Below are 14,012 nucleotides of genomic sequence, written 5' to 3'. Positions count from 1 at the left end.
AGGACAAACAAATTAGCCACAAGATTAGAAATTATGGTTTAGGAGTCATGCAGCTGAAGGCTACACGATTCTGACCCTCTCTCAACTGCTCCTGAAGTCAGTACTTGGGATATTTTGCAGACCCTGCACTTGATGGATCAGCTGGCACCACCCAGCTCAATAAACTGGCTCGTCTGATCTTGTGACCCCCACCTAGGAACTGACTCAGTGCAAGAAGACAATTCTGACTCCCTGTGATTTCATCTCTGACCAATCAGTATGTCCAGCTCTTTGGCTTCCCCCCAACCCTGACCAATCAGCACTCCTGGCTCATTCGCTTCCCCCCCAACTCACCAAGTTGTCCTTAAACACTCTGATCCCTGAATGCTCGGGTAGACTGATTTGGTAATAATGAAACTCTAGTCCAGTATCCTGCACGGCGGCTCTGCGTAAATTACTCTTTCTCTATTGCAATTCTCCTGTCTTGATAAATTGGCTCTGTCTGGGCAGCAGGCAAGCTGAACCCACTGGGTGGTTGCAACATCAGGAAGTCCCCGTCCTTAGGATGAGAAAGGAGCCCGCCCTGCAGGGCTGGAACCCCATGTATCAGGAAGGTGAAGCAGTGTACTCAGAAAGCTCCTCTGCAGGAGAGAGGGCCATTTAACAAATCTAGGCCCAGGGCAGTCCTCCACCTCTGAGGACTCTCCCCATGAAGGTGTGATGCTCTCTGGGAATGGGAGCACAACTTGACCCTTCCCTGGGATCCTCATTCTCCACGCTGCCCCTGCTACACCTTTTCCAGACCTCATTCTCACTCGCCTTCACCTCTCCAGAATCTGATGTGCTTTCTGGTTTTGTCTTCCCTGTGCTCTGCCTTCCGAGCAGTAGCGGGTGCTCTGTGGAACCCTAGGACCCTTCCATCCTGCCCTTGGGCTCTCAGCCCTTGGGCGATGGATTTGCTGCAGCCGGATCCCCACCCCCTCTTCCTGTCCAGTCTTCAGGAGGAACTGACCGAGCATGGGGCTCTGTGAGGCCTCCTGGCCTTGGGGTCAGTGGCCCTGCCTGGGGCCCTTTGGTACCTGGTCCTGTTCAGCTGCCTGTACGTGTTTATGGAGACATTGGCCACGTGGCACTATGTGTGGCTTGTGCTCCCAGGCAGGGTCTCAGAGTAGAACTTGCCTCTTCAAAAGCAAAGTCTCTTCATTTCAGCTGTGAAGTGCAGTGGCATTTTGCCCTCACAGACCTGGGCTGTGTGGCCTTGATCTGTGACCTGACCTCTCTGAATCTTCCTTCTCATGTAACATGGGATGGCAGGGTGGATTTGAAGGCCCCGGGGAGTAAGAAGAATGTGCTCCCACACTGGGTTTGCAATGTGCTGAAGGGCTAGGAAGCGTAGCACAGCATCACACACCTGGCCCAGCTGCCAGTCCTCCTCCTACGGCACCCCCTGCCCAGCTGACAGCCCTTGCCCGTGAGGCCTCCCCTTCTATTAGGGCCTTTCCCTGGGCGCAGGAGCCCTTGGCTATAGGTCTTTGTTGTGGGCTCCAGCCCTGCCTAGCCCTGCCTGGCCTGCCCCCCACAACTCCCGTCACCTGCCTGTCTCCTTGGGCTGAGAGTCCAGGCTGTTCTGTTGAGGGTGTTGGGAGCTGTGCCTTGGCATAGGGGTGGCGGGCAGGGATTGACTCTGTTGTGTATCCAGACCTGGGAGAGGAGGATGGAGCCACCTGCTGTGGGCCAGGCTCCAGCAAAGGCCTCCCTCACCTGCTGCCCACACTAGCCAGGGCGGGCTCCCTGGGGTCAGAGCAGAGGCCAGGCTGTCTGTCTTTATTGCCTTCAGAATCTGCTTGAGGGAGAACTGGCTCTCTTCTCTCTCTCCTGGCCTGAGGGACACTGTCTCCCTCCAATAAGCTGATTGTTGGGAGCTGTGACTGATAGGCACCCAAACCCTGAAACCAGGTGTTCTTGCCTCCATTGACCCAAACTCCCGTGTCCTCTGCCCCTTCCCTACCCCTCACCATGGGTTTCTGAGTTCTTCCAATGACTCCATGCCTTAAGTGCAATTTATAAAAAAAGAACTGGGAAAGGGCCGTCTTGTGGATTCCAGGCTCAGCTGGCTCTAGGCAGAGTGTAATGTTGCTCACCAAAGGTAGGATGTGGTTTTAGGCTGCATTCACAAAGGCCTGACATCTAGAACAAGGAAGATGCCACACTCGCCTCTGCATAGGTCACTCCACACCTGTGCCCTGGGTTCTGAGTTTTGCACTTTACAGCAACCAAGATGGAAACACTGCTGGGGAATGGGAGTGGAGAGCTGGAAAGAGCATTCTGGGAAGTGGCCGAAGGCAAGCGGGGAGTAACAGGCAGAAAACATGGCCTGCTGCAGAGCATGAACTGTGCATTTTGGGAAGTGACCCCACGCTAGGAGGACATCACTGTTCCAGGCTCCTGGGCACTCAGGGCCCCTCGCATCTCTTTGTCCCTAGCCTCTCTGGGTGTCTGTTCTTGTCCCTTTATTCCTCTGCATCCTAGGCTTCTTTCCTCTCCCAGTAGCCTGTAGTCAGAAAGAGTGGGGTGGCCAACTTGTGCCAGTGAGCCTGGGCCTGCCCAGTTTTAGCACTGAGAATCCATCTCCTGGAAAAGCCCTAGCCACCAGCATGGCTGGTTGTCCTAAGAGGAGTCTCAGTGGCCCCAGTCAGATGCAACAGGTAAAAAAATCCCCAAAACCACTGGGCACGGTGGCTCATGCCTGTAATCCCAGCACTTTGGGAGGCTGAGGCGGGTAGATCACGAGGTCAGGAGATCGAGACCATCCTGGCTAACATGGTGAAATCCCTTCTCTACTAAAAAAATACACACAAAAATTAGCTGGATGTGGTGGCGGGTGCCTGTAGTCCAAGCTACTCGGGAGGCTGAGGCAGAAGAATGGCGTGAACCTGGGAGGCGGAGCTTGCAGTGAGCCGAGATTGCGCCACTGCACTCCAGCCTGGGTGACAGAGCAAGACTCCATCTCAAGAAAAAAAAAAAAAAATCCCCAAAACACTGCATGCCCTATCCTCAAAGTCAGGAAGACACAGAGTTCAGGACACCTGCCCCACTGACCTTCACCTTCTCTTTTCTTCACTAGAATGACACTAATCACTTAGTGAAGAAAGACTAAGCCAAGCCCTTCTCCCACTACCCCCATGGAACATCTGCTGGGTGCACAGCCCTCTCTGGAGTACAAGGCAGTGAATTCCTGCTGTGAAGGAGCCTGCCCTCTCACCAGGAGAACGAGGACTTTTCCAATAGCATCAGACAAACGGCCTAAATGGAAGACTCAAAGCAGTGGCTCCAGTGAGTCCTGTCCTGTTTCTTTCTTCCAGGCTCAGCCTGAAGTTCTCCTGAATCCTTATAGGAGCCAGAACTCCCCAGTTACTTTCTCACTGCCTGTCTGACCTGAGAGAGAGTTAGGAGGCGGGACGTGACTCTGGAGGCAGGGACTTGGACACTGGATCAGATTGAGGATTAGCTGAAACAGGGCCGAGGTGAAAGCAGCTTTCAATAAGACACACCCACCCATGTGCCATGTCAGTTTACCATTGCCCATGGCAACACCCAGAAGTTACCACCCCTTTCCATGGCAATGACTTGATGACCCAGAAGTCACCACTCTTTTCCTAGAAATTTCTGTATAAACCACCTTTAATTTGCATATAGCTAAAAGTGGGTATAAGTATGTCTGCAGAACTGCCTCTGAGCTGCTGCTCTGGGCACACTGCCTATGGGGAGCCCTGCTCTGCAAGGAGAGTACCTCGGCTACTGCTGTACACGGCCACTTCAATAGAAGTTGCTGTTTGATGCCACCAGCTCACCCTTGAATTCTTTCCTGGGTGAAGCCAAGAACCCTCCTGCGCTGAGCCCCAATTTGGGGCTCACCTACCCTGCATCAGGTGGACGTCCAGATTTAAGTGCAAATACAGACAATTCACATTCCAATCCATACACAAATGGCAAACCCATGGGGAAGATGGCTGCATTGTTACCGTACGTGCTCCCATCACTCCAGGAGAATTTCTCATTATTGTTTATAAAAGGTATGCCTTGTGGCATTGAGACAGACATAATGTTATATGTTCACTAAGCCTGTTTTTCCCCCTCCTGAGGGTACAAGAAGGCTGCTTTTCTAAACCTCTCTTGCAGTTAGATGAGACTATATGATGGAGATTTAGTCAATGGGATGTTCACAGAGATTATGCAGACCCCTTTCTAAACTGGCCCCCCAAACCTTCTGTCCCATGTCCTGGTGAGGAACCCCAAAGCCCTCTGTAAACCTGCATTGCACTGCATGGGCCCTGCATTGCAGCACAAGGGGAAATGATGACACTGTGATCCTGAGGGGCTGTTTGTTATAGCAGCTATCGGTACTTACACTGACTCATGCAGAGATTGGTACCAGAAGTGCAAGAGCGTGGCAACAGACACCTAAAATCCAAGGCACTGGCCTAGCAGCCACATGGTGGGTGGAGGGCTGCAGAGTTTTGTTTGATGAACATGTTGCCTTCAATAACTTGGAAGGCAGTTCCTTGGAACATCTCTTCTAGCCCCAGGGGAGCAACTTGAAAAACAGAATTTTCAGTGTGTGTTTATTTTTATTGGCTGTCTGACTAGGTGTTACAAGAGAAAGAAGAGTTTAGAAAAGAAATTAGCAAGCAGGAAAAAAAATGGATTAAAGAGACTAGGAATTGGAAATCTCGCAGAGTTGGAAAATGCCTGAACATTGTTAGACTCCAAACAGTAAGAGATGAGGTTTTAAAAGCACTAGGGTAAGAAGGATCAATGGAATACGTTGTTTTGAACAGAGTGACTCAAAATTGTAGTAAAGATCCTTCCTGTCCAAGCCTGAAAACTTTAAGAAAGACTTCCTTAAGATGAGAGATACAGGGAGGCATGGGGATAAATTAGCAAAGAAGTGCATCAAATCTGAATGAAATATGAGCCAAATTTCTATCTCAGGAAAGAAGATGCCCAGAAGAAATCTGGTTTTTTAAATCACTGCAGGAGTGATTCTTGTCACCATGCCCTGCCCTGGACCATGACCTGGGCAAGAAACAAACTTGCATTGTGTATCAGCCCTGAGATATTAAGATTGCCTGTTAAAATAGCTGCTGTTTCTTATCTTTACAAAGAGGTGGCCCAGGCGAGGAGAGGAGAAACCTGCATTCTCCTCCTGGTTCGAAAACTTACTCTGGGCTTTGTGCCAAGTTGGCCTCCTACTGATTTCTTTAGCTGCACTTGAGCTACTCAGTTTGGTTTTCATTGCCACTGTGACTCATCAGCCAGAGGCCATATGGGTGGGGGGCGGCCAGTTATCTGATTCCTGCAGCTTTACAGGAGGCTGGAAGCCCACCCGCCCACCCCAAGATGTGGCAGAAGTCCCAGTCGGGAAGCCAGCAGAGCCAAGGACAATCTGGATATGTCCATCTGTCCCAAGGTAGCAAATGGGCCCTCCCAGAGCCCTGTGCCTTCCATGACGGGATGGGTGTTCTACAATTTCATTGGGGTTGAAACATGAATCATCAAATCTGAGAACTGGAAATTAAGAGGCAGCTGCTCTGGGTGATCTTGCCACCCAGAACTCAACTCAGTGCCTCTGCAGCTCCCAGCAGACCCACAGGCACAAGAAGCTCACTACTGGCATGAGCAGCCACCAGATCAGTGTGGCCTGGGATGGTGGTGACTGACTTTGGAAGGTCTTCCTCTTGTCAAATGCAGCTCTGCTTCTCCATAAAAGCTAATCTTCAAAGTGGGCCAAGTGACCTGTATGGCGGGAAGTCCAAGGTTGTTTACCCCATACCGTCAGGAAGGGCCTCTACTGGGCTGATGGCCAAGACATGTGAGTCAAGGACAGAACGCACATCCAAAAACAAAAACAAAACCCGGAGCGGCCATCACGTACCCAGCATGCTTGGCTCTGATGAATGCTTGGCTCGGCTGATACCTACCTGGCTTCCCAGCTCCTGTTTCTCTGGGCTGTGCGAGCCTGGATTCTTATTGAAACCCATTTGCGTTAATTCGTTTATCTCTCCTTTCCCTTCCAGGATTGCTGTCTTCTTTAATATTAGTTTGCTCTGATGAGTCAGAAGATCTCCGGGTTTTGTTCGCTTGCACTAAAACCATCAAGCCTTCTACTCGGCTCTCTGAAACTAGCACGCTAGTGGTTCCTCAACCTGACTGTCCATCGGAGCCACCTGGGGAGGCTTTGAAAAATACAGATTCAGGGGCCCCATCCCAGACTTTTAGAACCAAAATCTCAGTGGGTGATGCCTAGAGCCCTCCCTCTTCTCCGCTAATGAGCTGTGGTAGGAAGTCACACAACAGCACATCAAACAGAGATGACAAGTCAGCCTGCCTCCCACTCCATCTCCAGCCTTCTGTGGGCCATGTGTCCCCAGGCCCCCCACCCATCCCTCAGAATAAAGGTGAGAGAGATCCAAATCAAAAGCAAGTTGAAATGTTTTTAAAACATGGAATAAGGATCAAATTAATTACAGTGAATATTTACATGCCTTAGATAGATTGTTTTATGGGGATGTGGTATTATGACTTGAATCTGTTTCATAAGTGTCACTTATGACACTACGTGAACTTAAAGAAAAGCTTGTACCCTTTGAATCAATAAGCTCACCAGAGAACTTACTCTTGGGAAAAAAATGCAACGTAAGAGAAAAAAGCGTGTACATAAACATGTTAATTACTGGCTAGGATATCAGTATTCAACAATAAGAGGAAACACTGGACAGATTATAAGTGTTCAACAATAAGAGGATGTCCATTTCCTCCAGTGAGTATTAAATGGCCATTTAAAAAAATGCTCAATGTGCAAGCTCTAGTGACCTGGAAACCTAAGTGTAAAATTAGATCATAGAACTGGAAGTGCCGACTTCTACTTCCAGTAATAATGGGTTAGAAAACAAGGCCAAACTTCCTTCTGAAATCGAAAAAGCTGGGCAAAGTTCAGAGATACTCTTCTTAAGCACTAAAGATAATCAGAGTAATGAGGAATTACCAGAATAAGATTCGGCAGAAATAGAAACTCAGAGTGGAGTGTCTGTGAGTATCTTTGCCTGGGGTCATTCACCAATCAGAGAGAAGCTTTCAAGTCTGTGCGGGAGTTTTGTCAACTTAGCAGGCTGAAGGGGACCAGGGTACATGTTTAGAGCCTGCCAAGAATGGAGTTTCAGGTTAAGAAACCTGCACTTTAGCCTGACAACTATGTACGTGTGCATCCCAGAGGTAAGGATCACCTGCAAGTAAACCAGCTCTCCCCCAAAATTGCAAACTGGTTTTAAGTCATATGGGTGCACAGACCATCTCTGGCAATGGAACTGGTTATTAACTTCCAGAACATGCCTGGAGAAGCAAATGAAACCTGTGTTGGAGGAAGACAAAGTATTGCTAGGTTTCAAGTGATCTACATCAACACTTAAAAAACAAAGTTCATAATTTCTATAGCAGTCAAGGTGGCTGTGTTAGTATTCTACTCCTGCACAGCAAATTACCACAAACGGCACCCATTTATTAACTCACAGTGCTATGGATCAGGGGTCTGAGTGGGCTCAGCAAGCAAGGTCCTCTGGTTAGAGTCTCACAAAGCTGAAGTAAAGGTGTAAGCCAAGCCTTATGCTCAGCTGGAGATTTGGGGGAGAAGCAGCTTCCAGGGCCATTCAGGTTGTTGTCAGAATCCAGTTCTGTGTGGTTTTAGGAGTAAGGTTCCCATTTTCTTGCTGACTGTCAGCTGGGAGCTGCTGTCAGCTATTGGAGGCCACTCTCAGGTTCTTTCTAAATGAACCTCCATCTTCAAAGCCTGCAAAAGTGTGTCAAATCACCCTCATGCTGCAAATCTCTCTGACTCCTCTTTTGCTAGCTGCCAGAGAAAACTCTCTGCATTTAAAGGACTGTCATGATTAGATTAGGCCCACCCCGATAATCCCTTTTTCAATTAACTCGATGTCAGCTAATTAGCCATCTTAATAGCATCTCAAAATCGCTTTTGCAATGTAACATAACATGATCACTGGCATGATAGCCTGTATTTATAGCACTGGGAATTACAGCAGAAAATCTTTGGGGTTGAGTTGCATTTTTGAATGATGCTTCCCACAATGGAGTGAGCCCACTGCAGCACATCAGACATTGAACAAAACACAAATACCTGATGATTTGAAAAGTAACAAAGACAGATTGGAGAGAGAACACAACATTTGTGTAAATAACCTACACAGGGAAAGCAAAACAGAAGTTGCAATCTAAACTTAATTAGGTGCATTGCCTGCTGAAACAACAACAAAGTCAACATTTTCCCAGAAGATGTTTAAAGAATCTCATAACATAATATTCAAAATGTCCTGGGTACATCCAAAATTGCACAACGGATGTAAAGAACCAGGAAAACATAAACAATTCTGAAGGAAAAAGGCAATCGACATTCACCAATCCTGATATGACCAAGTGCTAGAAGTATTGAAGACTTTAAGGCAGCTATTATAATCATGCTGTAAGGAGTAAGTGCTAACACTCTTGAAGTTAATGGAAAGCTAGACAGTCTCATCAAAGAACTAGAAGCTACAAAATAAATCAAATGAAAACTTTAGAACTGAAAAATGTAACAATAGAAATAGCATTTCCCTAGATAGAATCAATACAAGAATGGAGATAACGGAAGAGCCAGTGAACTTGAAGACAGGTCAATAAAAGTCTTCCATTTTGAACAATGGAGAGAAAATGCATTGGGAAAAATAGAGACTTCTGGTTTTGGTAATATGGAGTAGACATACTTTTACCCTATTCCACTCAATAAATGTAACAGATATCCCTGACCTGAAGAAGCTGATAACCTGAAAATACCAAAAGGCACAGATGAAAAAAAAAAAAAGGCCAGTAAAAACCTGCTCTCTCTATCCAAAGGCTCAGGAAGAAGACAGTCTAGCAAGACAGAAAACTTTAGACAATAATTGCTCTATTCCAGTCAAACGCTGGAGGTGACCCTTCTCCTCCCCTACAAGCAAAGGCTAGGTAGAGAGCTGAGATTTCCACCTTCATTGAGCTGTAATGAGGCATCCCAGCACCCTCTAGTGCTGAATGGGTTGGTATCAGAAAAGGCACTTTCATCTCCTCTGTGCACAAGCAGTAACAAGTCCCCTCTACTCCTGCAGTGTCAGTGGAGTCTACATGGGGAAACTAGACTTCCGCCCCAACCCAGCAGTTATGAGTTGCTCAGCTCCTTCCCCACTGGCTGGTATCAGAGAGGCCTAGTGGAGATTCAGGACTTTCACCATCTCCCAGTAGCAGTGAGTCCACCCCTCCCCTTACGGTGCCAGTAAAGCCCTCATGGAGAACAGAAAGGAGACACACAACCCTCCTACGTACAGAGGTACCAGGGAAGGTCTCCTGAGGAGCTGGATCTTCTACTCCCACCCAGCAGTAAGGAGGAGTCCTAACATTTCAATAATTACATAAAAGTAAATGGCCTAAATGCACCAATTAAAAGAGAGAGATTGTCAGAGTGTATTTAAAAGCCTGACTAAGCATATGCTATCTAAAAGAAACTTATTTCAAATATAATAATATGAGCAAATTGAAAGTAAAAGCATATGGGAAAATGTATGTTATGCAAACATTAATCAAAAGAAAGCAGGAGAGGCTCTACTATATCAGATAAAAGCGACTTCAGGCAAAGAAAATTACCAGAGACAGAATATAATAATAAATGGTCAACCTACTAAAAATTTAGAGGTTTTTTAGTAGAATTGCTGGATTCTAAATGTGTGCACACCAAACAACAGAGCTACACATTATGTGCTATACAAATAAGGTAACAATGATCTGAACAGCTGCATGTTTCTTACAAGAAACCACTGGGGGCCAGATGCAGTGGTTCATGCTTATAATCCTAGCAATTTGGGAGGCAGGGCGGGTGGATCACCTAAGGTCAAGAGTTCAAGACCAGCCTGGCCAACATGATGAAACTCGTCTCTACTAAAAATACAAAAAAAAAAAAAAAAATAGCTGGGCATGGTGGTGGGCGCCTGTAATCCCAGCTACTTGGGTGGCTGAGGCAGGAGAATCACTCGAACCTGGGAGGCGGAGGTTGCAGTGAGCCGAGACTGTGCCCTTACACTCTGGCCTGGGCAACAAGAACAAAACTCCTACAGAAGAAGAAGGAGAAGGAGAAGAAGAAGAAACCACTGGGGCCAGGTGACACTAAAATAACTTTGTGTGTTTTTTTTTCTTTTTTTTTTTTTGGAGACAGGGTTTCACTCGCTTTCTCACCCTTATTCTGCTGAATAAAGGGTGCTATTACATGTTGCAGTAGTGTGACCAGGGCTTGCTGCAGCCTTGACCTCCCAGGCTCAAGTGGTCCTCCCATCTCGGCTTCCCAAGTAGCTGGGACTACAGGCCTTCACCACCACACCTGGCTATTACTTTTTTTTTTTTTTTTTTTTAGAGATGGACTCTCACTATGTTGCCGAGGCTAGTCTCAAACTCCTGGACTGAAGCAATCCTCCCACCCCCACCTTGGCCTCCCAAAGTGATGGGATTACAGGCATGAGACACTGTGGCCAGGCTGGAATAACATTTTTAAAGCATGGGAAGAAAATAACTATAAACCCAGAATGTTATATTCCGTGAAAATATTCTTCAGATATAAACTTGGAATAAAGACATTCTTTTTTAATTATTATTATACTTTAAGTTCTAGGGTACATGTGCAAAACATGCAGGTTTGTTTCACATGTATATATGTGCTGTGTTGGTGTGCTGCACCCATTAACTTGTCATTTACATTAGGTATATCTCCTAATGCTATCCCTCCCCCCTCCCCCCACCCCACGACAGGCTCCAGTGTGTAATGTTCCCCACCCTGTGTCCAAGTGTTCTCATTGTTCAATTCTCACCTATGAGTGAGAACATGTGGTGTTTGGTTTTCTGTCCTTGCAATAGTTTGCTCAGAATGATGGTTTCCAGCTTCATTCATGTCCCTACAAAGGACATGAACTCATCCTTTTTTATGGCTGCATAGTATTCCATGGTGTACATGTGCCACATTTTCTTAATCCAGTCTATCATTGATGGACATTTGGGTTGGTTCCAAGTCTTTGCTATTGTGAATAGTGCCGCAATAAACATACGTGTGCATGTGGAATAAAGACATTCTATTTTTTTATGTTGTATTATTTTTATTTTTTTCTCAGAAAACTTCTGTATAGTTTTTTTAAATTATTATACTTTAAGTTTTAGGGTACATGTGCACAACATGCAGGTTTGTTACATATGTATACATGTGCCATGTTGGTGTGCTGCATCCATTAACTCGTCATTTAGCATTAGGTATATTTCCTAATGCTATCCCTCCCCCCTCCCCCCACCCCACAACAGTCCCCGGAATAAAGACGTTCTTAAGGAAAGGAACACTATGCGAACTGATCATCAATGGAGCTGCTTTAAAAGAAATGCTAAAGAAAGTTCTCAGGTTGGAAGGAGAATGAAAACAGAAGGATGTGCAGGACTTCAGAAATGAAAGAGAGCAACAGGAATGATAAATCGTTGGATAAATATATCACACTATTTTTTGCCTCTTAAGTTTTTTAAAAAAATATGAATCACCATTGACAGCAAAAGTTAAAAGACTGATGGGTTTTCGAGGTAGGCAGATCTAATACATTTAATAATTGCAACATATGGAGGTGGTAAAATGTAACTGATATCATTGCAAGGTTTCTATGTTTTCCTCGAAGTACTACAATTTCAACTCTCAGGGCACTGAGAAAAGTTAAGTATATATATTGTCATGCCCACAGCAACCTGTAAAAGAATTACACAAAGAGATACAGTCAAATGTTGGTCAATTAAAACAGAATACTAAAAAAAATTCAAGTAGAGCACAACTAGCAAGATAGTAGGTGTCAGTTAACCTTATATATGATTACATTATGTGTAAATGGTATAAACACAAAATTAAGGACATTAATTTTCAGATTGGATTAAAAAACCCAAATTATATGCTGTTTACAAGAAACCCAACCTCAACTAAAAAATATAGAGTTGCTAAAAGTAAAGTGGGGGAAAAAACTTATCATGTAAAATCCAAGCGAAAGAAAATTGGAAAGGCTATAGGAATAACAGACAAAGTAAAATTCAGAACAAAGACTATTATCAAGAATAAAGGGTGCTATTACATGTTGATAAAAGGGACAATTCAGCAAGGACACAATACAATTCCAGAAGTGCATTCACCTAAAAATGCAACGTCAAAAATTGAGAAAAAATCTGCTAGAACTGAAACGAGAAACAGATTAACCCACCATTATAGTTAGAAAGCTTATACTTCTCTGTTAGAGAATCTGTTAGCAATCAACAGAATGACTAAACAGAAAATCAGTAAGGCTACGAAAGTGGTGAACCATGCTATTAATCAGTTTATTAATCTATTTTTTATATATAGACTTTTCAGTAGACAACAGCATAAAACATATTCTTTTCAAGTTCAAATTGAACTTTCATCAACATAGACCATATTCTGGGCCATAAAATAAACATTGGCAAATTTAAAATAATTGAAATCATATTAAGTTTGTTCTCTGACCCTGATAGAGGTAAGCCAGAAATCAAGAACAGAAAGATATCTAGAAAAATCCCAAATAATTTGGAAGTAAAAGAACACAATTTTAAATAAGCCATGGGCCAAAGGAAAAGTCACAGAGGAAACTCTTAGAACTGAACCAAAATAGGTGAATTTTACTGTATTAAATTATACCTCAAAAAATCTGACTTAAAAAAAATCCTCTCTGCCTTCCTGAATACTATGTCTAGCATTTAGTCAAAACCCTCCAAGTGTGCCGAAAAGCTAAGATTAAAAAGAAACAAAAAACAGAAGATAAGATCTACAGGCCACTGAGGTGTTTAAAATGTCTTTAAAAACGACTCTGACTGGTGTGTTGAAGAAAATGGATGACGGTGAAAAAAATAGGTGAAAAAGTGGAGAAGTGGAGCCAAGCATTGGAGCCTACACTGGCTATTCTATAACCGAAATTAATAACTCAATCGATGGTTTTCTATTGATAAGCAAATTAGATACAGTGAAAAGCATTATTAGTGAACTGGAATATAGGTCAGCAGAAAATATCCAGACTGAATGTGAAAAGGAAAAAAGAATACAAATCCAGAAACTAGAAGAAGAGACATATGAGACACGAGCAAACATTGGCCATTGGTGTAACTGAAATATCTGAAAGAGAAGAGGGAGTAGAGTAATAGCAATATTTAAGAGATAATGGCTAGCATTTTTCAAAACTCATGAAAGACATCAAGTCACAGATTCTATGAACCCCAAGCAAGACAAATTCAGAGAAAGTCTCATCCAGGCGCCTTTGCCAAACTATCAAGGCAAAGAAAAAAAATCTTATAAATGTATTTTTTGAAAAAAGTCATATTACCTTCAGAGGAGCAACAAGACTTTCAGCTAGATTTTCAGCTGAAATAACTGAATCTGAAAATACTGGACATCTGTATTTACAGTGCTAAAAGAAACTAATTGGCAATATAGAAGTCTACACCCAATCTAAATACTATTTAAAATGAGGCAAAATAAAGATGTTTTCAGAGAATAAAAGTGGACAGAATTCATCCTCAGCAGACTTTCATCAAAAAATATATGAGGCTGGGCACGGTGTCTTACATCTGTAATCCTAGCACTTTGGGAGGCTGAGGCGGGTGGATCACTTGAGGTCAGGAGTTCAAGAGCAGCCTGGCTAACATGGCGAAACCCCATCTCTACCAAAAAATACAAAAATTAGCCCAGCGTGGTGGTGCACACCTGTAGTCCCAGCTACACGGGAAGCTGAGGCAGGAGAATTGTTTGAGCCCAGGAGGTGGAGGTTGCAGTGAGCTAAGGTCATACCACTGCACTCCAGCCTGGGGGACAGAGTGAGACCCTGTTTCAAAAAATAAAAATAAAAAATATATATGAAAGGGAGTTTGTCAGGCAGCAAGAAGAT

The sequence above is a fragment of the Pan paniscus genome, chromosome 11 (assembly GCF_029289425.2).
Source record: "Pan paniscus chromosome 11, NHGRI_mPanPan1-v2.0_pri, whole genome shotgun sequence".
In the NCBI taxonomy this organism is placed as follows: Eukaryota; Metazoa; Chordata; class Mammalia; order Primates; family Hominidae; genus Pan; species Pan paniscus.
Note: the sequence above shows the minus strand (reverse complement) of the source record.